Source organism: Psammomys obesus, unplaced genomic scaffold, assembly GCF_907164565.1.
Source record: "Psammomys obesus unplaced genomic scaffold, mPsaObe1.curated_primary_1811, whole genome shotgun sequence".
Classification (NCBI taxonomy): Eukaryota; Metazoa; Chordata; class Mammalia; order Rodentia; family Muridae; genus Psammomys; species Psammomys obesus.
In genome coordinates, this window is record NW_026585689.1 from 12,567,206 (window position 1) to 12,581,179 (window position 13,974).

Here is a 13,974-nt window from a genome sequence, read left to right on the forward strand (position 1 = left end):
TTTTTTTTTTTTTTTTTTTTTTTTTTTTTTTTTTTTTTTTTTTTTTTGCTTCATACATGTTATGTGACCCAAATCTTGAAACATGGGCTTACTAAATTGTCCGTGCTGGCCTTAAACTTCCAACTTTCCTGAGTCACCAGGCCTGCTAAGATGTCTTATTCCTAAAGAGTCCATTAACCTTGCTGTTCATGTCTTTGGAACACTTAAAAGCCTCATTAATGCCACCACAAACCTGAGTATGCCAACACAAATTACCATCAGTTGGGAATTATGAAACTGTACTGACAGTTTGCCGCTCATGAAAGCAAATGCCAGAGGACTGGCATCTACATATCCATCTCTTCAAGCATTAAGTACACTGCAGTTTTCCAGACAAAAAAAGAAAACTTATTTTTCCCTATAGTTTTAAGTTTTTCGGTTCCATTCTTGTTTGATGATTGTTTTGTTTTTGAGACAACTCTTCCAAGTACTCCATACTGTCCTCAAATCCCTGATCCTCTTGCCTCGACCTCACAAATTCAAGGGTTAGAATTTGGTGCAACTACCATGACCAGCTTAGGAGCAAATTTATGAGTATGAACCAGTTTTCTCTATCTAGTGGGAGGAGCTTTTCAAACAACACACCAATAATCAGAAGAACTACCAGGATGAATGCCGACTGTGACAGTTTTATAACTGCGCTAATATATTAACATTAACCATTGATGACAGCATTAGGTGGGTGACAGCTACCTTTGGTAATCAAACTGACACACCCAGGAAAAGGAAATCTCAGCTGAGGAATTGCCACCATCAGTTCATTTGGGGCTGTGGGTATATCTGTGGGGCATCAGTTGCTGATTGATGTGGGAAGGCCCCGTCCACTGTGGGAGGTGTCATCCCTGGCCAGGTGGGCCTGAGCTGTATGGGACAGGTACCTGAGCAAGCCAAGGATGAGGCCAATAAGCATTATTCCATCATGGTTTCTTTCCGAGTTTCCCCTCAACGGTGGCCCCTCACCTATAAACAAAATGAATCCTTTCATTCCCATGTTGCTTTTGGTCATGATTTTTATTGCAGCAACATAAAGCAACCTAGAACAGTTGTGTTGTCTGCCAGCTCTTTGCTACCTCTCCGTGTTAAGCAAAGCCTGTCCTCTCAAACAGAAATGAAGTCTAGATTTATGCCATGTAAGTCAATTGAAAGAATAAGAACACGAAGTTGAGCATATCGTGCCCATATGTAACTGAGAGCCTGAGGGAGAAAAGTCAAAAGCTCAGAGCTACACAGCAAGACTACATTTTGAAAAGGGGGGGGGAGAAAAAAAAGGTATGTGAGGGAGGCAAAAGTAAGCAGCTAGTGGATAAGTAACAAGAAATGAATATATCAAAGAATCTCAAAAAGCAGTTTTCTCTCTAAAATCCAGACCAGTCTTTTCCAGAGAGCAATATGCCGTCACATGAGACCTCCTGGAATTAAAAGAATAATTGAAGGTTTACAAGATGTCTGAACATCTCTAATAAGCCAGTACTACTAATTAATCAGAAATAATAAATCCTAGATCTGTGCAGTACTCTCACATTTTCAAGAGCTCCATTCTAGGGAAGCATGGAGAAGGAACTGCCACAGGTCTACCACGACGAAGAGACAAGACCTCTGTACAAAGAACACAGATGACAGATTACAAAGAGGCTAAGAAACAAATTCAGGGAGGCCAAGGCCTTTGTGCTATTTAGAATAGTGCCTCTCCAAGCTGCGGTTCTCCTGCCTATTGTTTTCAGCTAGGACTTGATTTGGATAACTAATTTCTGCTATCTGTTTTCAGATGTTAAGAGCCAACACAAAGGCTTCAAGGAGACATGAAATATTCAGTCCACAGAATAGTTGGGGAACCACGGTAATACAGTTTTATGCATGAATGTAAAAGAAAATGTGAAAGCATGTGAGTCTTCAGAGGCTGTGAGGAATCCTGTGCAGGTTCTCTGCACCTTGCCCCTGTGTGTATATATATATATACGTACATATATATATATATGCCTGGATACTGGGCTGGGATGAAGGGGAAACTCCGTGACTGCCATTGAGTAAGCGCCAGAGGCTGCAATTCTGTGCAGTGCGCGGCATATTCGTGGCTAATGGCAGCTTCAATTAAGTATATCCAGCACCTTTCCAAAGAGGTTTGATGGCATCACAAAATCTGTCCCCCTTCTGTATCTTGAACTCCATCTCCCGCTCCACTCTGCACTTTCCTAGGGCTACACATTACCCAGCCTCTCTTCCCATTCTGGGCTTTCCTTTCCTAAACACTCCAAATCGATGCATGTCCCTGAACCTTTGTACTTGCTGTTTCCTCTTCCTGGAATCCCCTTCCTTCTGCTCTCCACCTGACCGGCTCATTCCTCAATCACATCTCACCCAATCGCATCACCTCTATCCTCCAAGAACACTTCTTGTTACATGGGCATACTAAGTTATATTTTTCGTCCATGAAGAATTTAGAATAGCACCTCTCATAAGGTAGGGCTACCTTATGAAAGACCATGAAACAAGTCATCCAGGATTCATTGGAAACTCCTTTCCTCTCTTGCCTTGCCTCCGAGGGCAGCTCCCTTCCCTCTCTACCAACTCCAGCACTACTTCCACAAGCCTGGAAGGCAGAAATGTCCCTATATTTTTGGGGAAATAACTAGCTATCTTGCACCTTCTCTGGAGACATTATTTCTCATCATGTTAAAAAAGAAATCCTTCCATTCTCAATGAGATAAAAAGCATAAAAAATAAAAAGATAAAAAAATGATTAAAGAGTCTCAAAGTGTTTACATGCTACTGAAAAAAAAATGATGTCATTTATATACTTTATCTTGGGACATATATATGAAAAAAAGAGACTGGGAGAGCGGAATTCTTTCACCGTTTTTTTGTTTTGTTTTGTTTTTTGTTTTTGGGGGGTTTTTTGTTGTTTTTTGGGGGCAGTGTTTTTTGTTTTTGTTTTTGTTTTTTTTAAAGTATTCTTGATAAGGAAAACTTCCTAGGAGCTGGTTGTTTTGCCCGAGCTTTTTCCCAACTTCCTGTAAAAGGAAATCCCCTGGCATCCAATCAGAAAGTGTGGCAAGGCGAGATAGCCCAGCAATTCTTAGTTTGGTGACCAAGAAATTCAGAAGAAATGGAAGAAAACAGATCTTACTGTTCCTTATTCTCTCTCACCCTCATAACTTCTCTCTCTGATCTTCCTCAACCTGGGGGGCACGACAGTCAGATTCTTGATCAAGTCTGAAGTGATTACAATTAAAGGTATCTCCATTGGGAGAGAATTCCTGCCACCCACAAAACATGAACCAACCCTGTTTCTGACAAGCTGATATGGAACCTTAAGAACTGACACATGTAATGTCCTGTGTACTATTTTATCCCACACGCTAAGCTTGCTCCATGCCATAACACAACTTTTGGGATCAGTCCTCTCCTCCCACCAGGCTTGACAGCAAACCTTTACCCATTGAGCAGTGTTCTCTCTGTCTCCCATACATTTTCAGATCATAAGAGTTAACTTGGAACTGTGAAGTACACCATTATCAACGGCAGTAGGCGTACACAGGAAAAACCTTCGATTTATTTCGGAGGATCAGACTGTGACTCTGAAAGACTACAGACAAGCAAGACACAGCTGGCCTTTGAAGGAAGCAGGAGCTTCAGGAAAACTATACTTTTAGAAGTAGGAAAGTTCAGAATATAATCCACTGGAGAGAGCCGACTCTCTAGGCAGGCCAGATATAGTATATCCAAGGGCACTTAAAACGCAGCAGAAGATAGAAACAAAGGGAAGTCGGAAGGTGTCAAATGGAAAGCGTACTGACCATCTCTCCAGGAAGCCTGTGGAGTGAGGGTAATTAGGAAGTGGCTAACAACCAGATCAAGCTGTAAGTGCTGTGTGTCATCTGTGTATGTCTGTCTCTGTGTCTATGCGTTTGTCCGTGTGTCTGTCTGTCTGTGTGTATGTCTGTCTGTCTGTGTCTGTATATGTGTTTGTCCGTGTCTGTCTGTGTGCATGTTGTGTGTGTGTCTGTCTCTCTGTGACTGTGTGTGCACATATGTGTCTAGTGTCTGCAGGTCTCTCTGTCTCTGTGTGTGTGTGTTTGTGCGTGTGTGTGAACAAAGAACGGAAGAATTTGTGAAGAATGCACACTGTGTCACTTGACAGACCTCCCTAAAATGTAAGATGGACAGAGACAGACTTTCACAGGGGTCACTGCAACTCAACTTAGGGCCCTTTTCATTTCTTTCAGATTTAAAATGAGGCTAATTTTTTTTTGTTTTGTTTTGGTTTTTGTCTCAGCCTTGCTGGGAATATTGAGTGAAATGCCGTGTGAAAACACAGCAGGGATCAACGTGAGCACTCTATACACAGTCCATGCTGCCATCCCCTCTTCAGTGGACATCCTCTAGATGCCTGTCCCCAGCTCTGTAAAGAGTCCTCCTTTCCACGAAAGCCATCTGGAATCTTCGAGGTGGGCTGACGAGGCTTATCTTGGAAATGTAGGAAGCAGGGCATTACCCATTTGTGCTTCACAATGTAGAACACAGAAATATCTCTAACAGAAGAAAAGGGCTGTGGAATTCGGTTCTCTGCCTCTGAGTTCTGGAATGAGAAACTTGAGAAATTACAATTTCACGAAACACAGACTGGTGCATTTTGATTGCATCCTTCTGTCAGGCCTTCTACTCTTTGGTTCTCACATTCTGTTTGCATTGATTTGGACAGAAAAATAAAAATAAAAAGGAACCTGCCATGAGTCTACTGAAAGGTTTTCACAATTGCAGTGAATGATCACTCTTCCCAGTCTACATTAGCCTTAGAGGCAGCTTGGAAAAACAGATCAGATTCATACAAATATTTTCCATAGAAGTTCCCTTGATCCAAAACTGCCCTTATCTAAGGAGTCTCTGAAGCAGATAGTCTCATTCAAAGTCAAACTCAGGAGGTTTTGCTTGCTTGTTTGTTTGTTTGTTTGTTTCTGATCTTGGTTTGAAAAGCAATCCTTGGGTGACATGCAAGGGAGGCAACAGAACCTTAAGCACCTTCCTAAGAGCTTCCCAAATAGTTAACACCACCTTGTAAAGAAAAAGATAGCTAGGGGCTGGAGAGATGGCTCAGCGGTTAAGAGCACTGGTTCCAGAGGACCTGGGTCCCCTTACCAGCACTGACAGGGCTGTCTGTAACTCCAGTTTCCGGGGTTTGACAGCCTCACTTAGACATACATGCAGGCAAAACACCAATGAACATAAAGTAAAAATAAGTAAATCTTTAGGGGGGGGGGGGAAAGATAGCTACACGGTCACAAACTGGAAGGGAAAATTGAGTTTGAAGACCCGGAAAGTCAAATAGTCAGGAGAGCCTAAAAGAGGCCGCCATGGAGAGCTGAGGAAGTGTTAGAGAGGCCTGGAGGTCAACAGTAACGCGCAAGGGAGCCACGAAGAATCTATTTTCTAAGCCATCCACTAATCATGGCACTAAGGTGGTCCTCTTAACAAATTTGACTCCTGAATTTGGAATGTGTGGTTTCTAATAGGCTACCCCCACACAATCTTTAAACATTACCTTTAAAGAAAATTCTTCACTCCAGCCTGTCCTCCTCCCGGCTTCCTCTAAAGATCTTAAAAGGCGCTTCGAGTTTCTTTAGTTTCTAGAAATCGCTTTTTATACATTTTTCTTTTAACCCAAAATAACAGTGCACAAGAAGGGAGCTAAAATCCATGTGAGCTTCCGAGGCAAAAAAAAAAAAAAAAAACCACACAAACAATAAAAACCGCAAAACATCAAGTTTCTCCTCTGTTAAAAATTCCCAGCAGCAGCCAAAACTGCAGTTTTCTTACTGTCGCCCTTTGCTCCAAGCTGCCTCGGTATTTTACTAGGTTTAGTGTAATTGTGGCAAGGGGGATTGCTTGGAAAACACTGTATGGTAAAAGAGAACCTTCCAGACTAGCTTACAGACCGTTTCACAAACAATGGTGAGCGAGGAACCATGCACCCGGGTCGCCTTCCCTGCGCACAGATTCGGGGGTGATCAAGGGAGGAGGGTCCCCGCGCCCCTGGACGCTACTCTCCCGGGGCCCTCCCCAGCAGCTCCAGAACCTTCCAGGAAAGGTCCTGGCCGGTCATACCAGGTTGCCTGAAGGGTGTGAGGGCCCTGCGGCTCCCGAACCGCCCCAGAGGCTGGCCGGGGACGGAGGAGAGCGCGCGGGGTCCCCTTCCCTCCTCCCCAGCGGCTGCAGAGCCAGAGGGTCTGGGCAGCACCCCGGAATCCCCAAGCTGGGTGGGGAAGGCAGTCTCCCCGCACCCCTGGCCGCCAAAGCAGAGCAGCAGCGCGACGAGCCGCAGAGAGTTACCGGCCGAGGCCCGGGCACGGCGACCGCGGGGGCATGTGCGGGGCTGTCCGCAGCGCGCTTCCGTCTGTCCCGCGACGTGTGCCGCATCGGGTCCCCGGGCGGGCGGCGGGCGGAAGCCTGAGCGAGGAGGCACGGACCGAACCCCTTCTCCCAGGACGGGTCGGGGCGGCGGAGCGCAGCGCTCAGACGCCCACCGGTCCCCTCGCTGCCCCCCGCGTCCGGCTCCCCGTCCCCGGCGGCTGCGTGCGACGCCGCGGGAAGCTCCTCCTTGTCGCCGGCGCCAGATGCACGGGGGCCACCTCCCCCAAGTTCGCGCCGAAAAGTGCAGCCCGGAGACTGGGGAAGGGAGGGTGGGCAGAGCTACAAGACCCCCCGGGGCCGGCAGCGGCGCTTCCAGGCTCCTACCTTTAGGGCGGGGCGGCTCACCAGCCGCTTGCACTCGCCGGGAGTCCAGGACAGGAAAATCACTGTGAAGGGAGGGCCGGGAAAGTGAGGCGGGTGGCTTCAGGACAAGGTAGGAGGATTGATTTCCAGAGCCAAGAAGACACTCCCATCCCGCCCCAGTTTGTTTGGAAAAGCTGCGGGAGCTGAAGCGGGAGCCTGTGAGGGATTCTCCTTCACAGTGCTTAGCTTGGGGGAGGCAAAAAATCAACACAGTTTGGTCGCAGCTTGCACTGTCTGTGACATCAGACACAGCGGGCATTTTGGTCCCTAGCAGAAAGGGAGGGGTGTTCACAAAGCTACACAATTTCCTGACTCTGATCTTCAAAGAAAAAAAGTGTTAGTGTTAAAGGGAGTAGCTGTAGCCATTTGGTACATTTTGTATCTTAAAAGGGAACTGTTAACCTCTGTAAGAATGAAGGTGGGGCTTCCTCCCTCCTTTCCTTCTTCCTTCCCTCCCTTCCTTCCTCCTTTCCTTTCCTTCCTTTTCTTTCTCCTTCCCTTCCTTCATCCCTTCTTTCTTTCTGTAGCTCTCCTTTGGAAAAAGTCTGTATTAATAGTGTCCTCGTCCTTGCATAGCCCTCTATGCTTTTTTAGATTTCAGTGTTTGTGAAATAATTCATTGTTTAGCATTCAACTCACAGCTCCAGCCTTTGGGCTCTGATCAAATAATCACATGCAATCAAATGACCCTCAGGAGAGAAGAGCTACAGACTGGGAAGAAAGGAGTTGAGTGCAAGTCAAACCTGACCATGCGTCAAGTTCTGTAAAAAGTCCCTCATCTGTGATGGACCTTCTGGTAGTTTTCTTAATTATTCCAACAGCCCTAGGAAGCAGCACAGATCATGCATATTCTCTGCCCGTTCTACAAACGCCCTTTGACATAACTCACATAGATTTTGTAATTATAAGCTTTGCTCTTGGGACACCAGGGTTGTCAAAACGATTCCTGGAATTTGTCCATCTAGATAGATTTTTCTGGAGAATTACCATACTCTTTTAGTTTCTGCTGAGTTCTTTTATGTTCTCTTCATGGTCTTCAAAATTAATCCTGTGCTGTATCCCTTTTGATCCCCTAGGTTTTGTGTGTTCAATTGTTTTTTTGTTTTGTTTTGTTTTGTTTTTGTTTGTTTGGTTTTTTTTTTTTTTTTTTTCTCAGCATCTCCCTGTGTAATCTAGGCTGGCAGGGAACGCTTGCTCCCCTTTCTTCAGATGCTGGAGTACTGGAATACCCATCTGTGTAGTGGGGGGATGGCAGGGGCAGGTCTAGCTTCTCCTCCATTTTGTTTTTGTTGCGTTGTTGCTGTTATATAAGGTCTTTTTGTCTTGCTGTGTAGCCCAGGCTGGCTTCTGACTCATGGAAATCCTCCTGCCTCATACTTCTAAACTGCTCATACTATATGAATACTCCAGATGTTCTTGTGATTCACCCTGTGGTTGCTGGGAATTGAAGACAGGACCTGTGGGAAAGCAGAGAGTGCTCTTAACCTCTGAGCTATATCTCCAGTCACATATACCTAGATTGTTTAATCTGCAAAGAAATATGCTAAGGGAAGAGGCCACTAGCTGCTCTTAGGTTACATCCATGACTTTTCATGGTCTGCGAAGATTGAGGGAACAGCTGCTCACCTATCTTGGAATGAAGCCTTCCCCGCTGGCCTGCTGTGTGATCTTGGCCAGGTGGATCCCCCCTCCCTGTGCTTCCGTTTTGATTAGCTGTGAAGCGAAACAATATAAACATTTTAGTGCTTATTAAAACACAAGGGTGGAAGTCCAGGCAATCTGTGTCTCTTCCGCCCCTTCCCCTTCTCATAGCACAAGACTATCAATTCAAGACGGAGACCTTCAAAAATAATGCAGAGACTGTGCGCTACCAACCAGGAGCCACCACAAACCACTGCCCTTCGGCGTCCTTCAGTTACTCTGCGTAAACCAGAATTACCCACGGGTAGAACTGAAGAAGTTGGAGCTGGGATTCAAATGCATGTGCTAGAGACCAAAAATCTACTTTCTTTTTAGAGCATGTAACTTGTACATGGAAAGTTTTGACCTGTAAAACACTGCTTAAAAACTGAAGACACATGGTTGCATGGGGTGCATGGTTGCTATCTCATGAAAGATTGCAGAGGATTAAGCCAGGCTTGTAGGTCCATAGTTTTCGATGCTTTTGGTGTTTGGGAGAATTTTTTTTTTTTCAAAACGTAAACATATTTAATTTAACATTTTTTTGTAGATGTATTCTAATGAGTTAGGAGGGATCGTCCATCAGAGGCCTCTGGCGTCATAATATTTAGACATATGGGGCTGGTCATGCTAGTTAGTCTTGTGTTTTATGAATGATGCATTCCATTTGACATTAAATTGTATTGCTTCATGGAGCTAGAACCTCTGCAAACCCAGTAGTGGGGAGGAGCCAAGTTCCCTCCCCTCCCCCCATCGTGCCCACATGAAAGGTCTAGAGCAGTGAATCTCAGTCTTTGGGTTTCGACTCCTTTGGCAACCCCTGTCACAAAAAGTACTTTCATATGATCCATAACAGTAGCAAATTTACAGTTATGAAGTAGCAACAAAAATGATTTAATGATTAGGGGTCACCATAACATCAGGAACTGTATTAAAGGGTCCCGGCAGTAGGAAGGTTGAGAACCAAGGGCGTTGGCATACTGAAGCCTACATACTGGTCTAGAGAAAGAATCAGGAGAGTAGCGTTTGTCTGTGCCTCCGAATAGGTTATGGAAACCTGTCCTATTCAAGCCCAGCATTTTGTAGCATCTTGACGGAAGACTGTCTGCATCTTGTGGAAGAGGCCTACTCATATACGAGTGTTCTCACTACAACAGTGTATTAGATCATAGTTGACCAACCCTGGAACTGAAGATACCCAGAAAAATGACAACTACTTTTGTAACTCATTAACTTAGTAATACTCTTTAAGAGTTTGCTTTTTTTAAACATTTCTTAAAGCTTGAGTATTTCAGTTTTGTGGAATTTGTTTGTTTGTTGTTTTTGTTTCTCCATGTAGCCTTGGCTGTCCTGGAACTCATCCTGTAGACCAGGATGGCCTTAAACTCAGGGATCCACCTGCCTCTGCCTCCCAACTGCTGGGATTAAAGGCGTGTATGCCACCACCAGCAAGTTGTTCAGTTTGAAATACTATCTATCTCCTTCAAGGCTGAGACTGACTGACCAAGCTGATTCTATTTCCATTTAAGCCTCCCTCTGCATATGCGTCGATCCTGCCAGTTCCATCCTCTAGCTGTCCTGGGGTCTTATCTCCTGTGAACACCAGTTCCAACAGCAAGTACTTCTCAGAAAGAATAAGCCACAGTGCTAAGCCATCTGTACAGTGACTTTCTGCTGTGAGTACGTGGGGAAAGCTATTTCCTTAGGAAGGAGTTTGGGTCTTTATGGGAGCACCATGCTTTCCCAAAGTCTATCAGACCAAGGTCTCAACTAGTTATGCACATGTAAGCATGTGCTATAATGATTTTGCCAATTTGAAGATTTTGCCAAAAACAGAACTGTGAGTCTTTAAGGAAATTGGCCGTTTTACTCCATAGATGAGAGTGTCCCTATATTGTACAGTCCAACCAGAGTTTCGAAGGTTGTGATAAAACTTAGTCCCAAGGACCAGATTTTCTCTTCTTCTACAAAGTAGAGAATGGTCCCAACACTTCCCATGCACATAACACGTGAAACATCTGGTTGGTGGAAGCTATAATTAATACAACAGGAAACCATTGCTACATAATAACAGATGGGATAATATTCCAGAAAATATAAAGATTTGTTATGGGTCCATAAAAAAATAAATAAATAAACCACAAAATCATGAAGACACAGCCTTCATAGCAATTAATTCTTATAATTAATAAAATGGCTCACAAATGTGCAAAATTCCCAATGTTCTTTTAATTACATTTATTTATTCATTCTGTATGTGTGTATAGGCACTGCATTAGAGAGCAACATAAGGGAGTTGGTTCTGTCCTTCTGCTGTACAGGACCTGGGGATCTAAACCAGTAGTCAACCTTGACCACGGGGTTATCTGCTGAGCCTTCTCAATGTTCAATACCCTCATACTTGCATGGTTCTTAATGCCTTTTACATATCAACATTTGTCAAATAATTAATTGTTTAGCATTCAGCTCACAGCTTCAGCCTTTAGGCTCTGCTCAAAATAGATCAACAGGCAATCAAATGACCTCAGGAGAGAAGAGCTACAGACTAGGGGTAAAAGACTGAGTGCAATTCAAAGCTGACCAAGTCTTGTCACAAAGTCCCTCATCTGTGACGGACCTTCTAGCCTTTGTCTTAGCTATACCAACAGCCCTAGGAGCTGTTTTGCTTGTCTGCATGTATGTAAGTGCACTTCACGTGTCCAAGGAGACCAGAAGAAGGCCCTGGCTCCCCTGGAACTGCAGTTAAGATGGGTTGCAGTCCAGCATGTGGGGTCTGGAAAGTGAACTGAGGTCTCCGAAAGTGCAGCAAGGGCTATTAGCAACTGATCCATCTCTTCCTTAATGTTCTGATATACAATCAATGCTTAATAAAAAAGAAATGAACGATTAGAAATAAACTTTACAGAAACTAAAGCATTCCTGAAGTCCAGTTTTGTCAAAAGGTGTCAGAAAAAAATATTCACAGAGCTTTACAGTGGTATTATTTCCTTTTGTGAGAACTGTTTAGTGATTCCTATCAAAATTATGAGGTTACTTCTGGTTTGGATTTCAAATTCTTGCTGAAAGTGCCCCTTCAAAGACAGTTTGGCCTCAGTCCAACAGACAGGTTAAGCCTGAGGGAGGAGGAGGAGAAGGAGGAAGAGAGAGAGAAGGAGGGGAGGAGGAGGGGAGAGAAAGGGAGTAGCTCTCTCAGCAGGTGCCCAGCTATTCTGGTCAACACAGGAACAACCTTTCTGTTTGCTGTGCAGGCAGAAAAAGTAGGAGATGCCAGGTTCCCTTCCTAGGGTTGGAGGAGGATGGCAGTCTCCAAAACAGCAACACACAAAGCGACCTGCTCTGAGCTTTTATTCAGTTATGAAAAAGGCCATTTTCAGGAGAGAGGAGGTGGTGGAGCCTGTCTCTGGTTTCTACTTTGGTCCCATGGTGTGTGTTCTTTTAAAGTGTTACAAATGCCTCCATGTTGAGTATTGGTTTGTTAATGCTTAACAGTATTAGCCTATTCCTTTCTTTGTCTCTCATCCTAAGTGGCTTCCAAAGCTAGACTTACCCTATTATATATATTCTGGATGTTCCAGTTTCACAATAACTTCTGTAACTGAAAAAGAAAAAGGATGGCTTGTTTTTTCACCTTAGGTATCTAAGTGTTCAAGTGCTTAGGAACATACCTAATGCAACCTTTCTTGTGTTTGTATGTTTTTTGTTAGTTTTGTTCTGCTGCGGATAGATTTTGCAACCACAAGCAGCAGCTGCCACTTCCTCCTCCTCTTCTTCCTCCTCCTCCTCTTCTTCTTCCTCCTCCTCTTCTCCCTCCTCCTCTTTTTCTTTTCTTCCTCTCCCTCCTCCTCTTCCTTCCATTCTTCCTCCTCCTTTTCCTCCTCCTCTTCCTATTCCTTCCCTTCTTCCTCTTCAGCAGGGTCTTATGAAGCCCAGACTGGCCTCAAACTCATTATATAGCCAAAGCTAACCTTGAATTCCATATTCTCTTTTGCCCACCCTCCAGGTCCTGGAATTACAGGTGTGTACCACCATCCCACGCCTGAATTTTTATTAAGAATGGGGAGTCATCCGCCAGAGAAGACTAGATAGCAGCTGATGTGGTAAAGGCGTGTGTGCAACACCTTCATCAGAACTTTGATCATGACAGCATTCAGTGTGCCTGCTGTTCCGAACCTTAGAATCAGACGGATTCACCCATCTACAAACTTGAAGTGAATTTTCACAATACTTACCCCAATAGATATTTACCCCAATATCTTTCTGTGTTTATTAGAAGGCCTCTGGACAGGTTGGGAGACATTGACAGAGACAAGGTTGTTACTGGAGAGTCTATCAGAAACCGCTGCTCTTGCATGCGTAGGTATCTCCAAGCTTCTTCCATCATGCCTTAGAAAAGAGGGTGGTGGTCAAAGGAGAAGCTGCCAGTGGGTCACAGGATGCACTCAAATGTGAGCTAACATTTGCTATATTCTGGTGGGTGCTAGACAACTTTATGTACATTATCACATGCAGAAACTTTGTGGGCTAACACTATCCCCATTTTCCAGATGACAAATTGTACATCCAGAGAAATTAAACAACTTACCTGCAATTAGTATGTGTCTGCAGTTAGTATCTGCAGTTAGTATATGTCACCAATGGGATGATTCCAGATTAAGTGTTTCAAACAACGTTTTTCTGTTTAACCAATGATTCGTGTGAGAAAAATTAGTGTCTATTATTCTGGAGTACGTATGACTTTTCTGGAAAACATTTATCACTGTACTAAGTTTGACCGGGGATCCTGTAAAACTCAGATGGGCCTCTGGTACCTTGAGCATAAGATTATAGAATGAAATGGAATTAGTCATTTCTGGTTCCTATTGTTTCACGACCAGCTTTCCCAACTCAGAATGTTTTCTCCAGGGACAAATAAAACATAGATTAATACAAACATGTTTGCAGAATACCAGCCACCCGGCCTCCTAGCAGGCCCAGTGCCCTTTGCCATGCCTGATTGCACTCTAGGCATGGTTCCTGTTCTTAAGGTACAGCAGCCACTCTAGAGAAAGAAAGCTCGTCACAGACTCCAGCAGCTCCCCAGATGGAGGAAGCCAAATGCTTGAATTTTCCATCTCTGCTCCTTACATGTAAATGTTCATTGCAAGATAAGACATGACTAAGAGCAGAGGCAGAGATCCTTAGAACCATTTGTAATGGAATGTGCCCTGCCCCGGCCAGCTTCATGAGTGGAATCCTAGCTCTGAGTGTGAAGTTAGTAAGAGGTGGGGGTTTTGATGTGGAATTGGGTAGTGAGGGTGAAGTCATCATGCATGAAATTAATGTTCTTGGGGAAGGGGTCCCAGAAGATGTCCTCACTCTACCACAAAAAGACATTAGGCAGCTGTCTGCAGCCAGAAAGCAGGTGTTCTGTAGACCCTGTTTGTGATGGCCCCTTCAACTCAGACTTCTAGCCTCCAGGATTAAAGATGAGTTATTTGTAAGTTACTT

The 13,974-nt window shown here is 44.4% G+C and overlaps 1 protein-coding gene across 3 annotated transcripts in view; it reads right to left on the bottom strand.

Annotated features, from left to right (window-relative positions):
• Positions 1-6,997, bottom strand: part of St3gal6 (ST3 beta-galactoside alpha-2,3-sialyltransferase 6) — a 54,781-nt gene extending 47,784 nt beyond the window's left edge. The window contains exon 1 of one of the 3 annotated variants that reach the window (XM_055594299.1): positions 6,769-6,997. The gene's annotated coding sequence lies outside the window, so the exon portion shown is untranslated. Of the gene's footprint in view, positions 1-5,575; positions 5,596-6,363; positions 6,645-6,768 lie in introns of those variants that run through there. The other 2 variants (XM_055594306.1, XM_055594321.1) reach the window with 2 other exon arrangements.
• Positions 6,998-13,974: the final 6,977 nt, after the last annotated feature.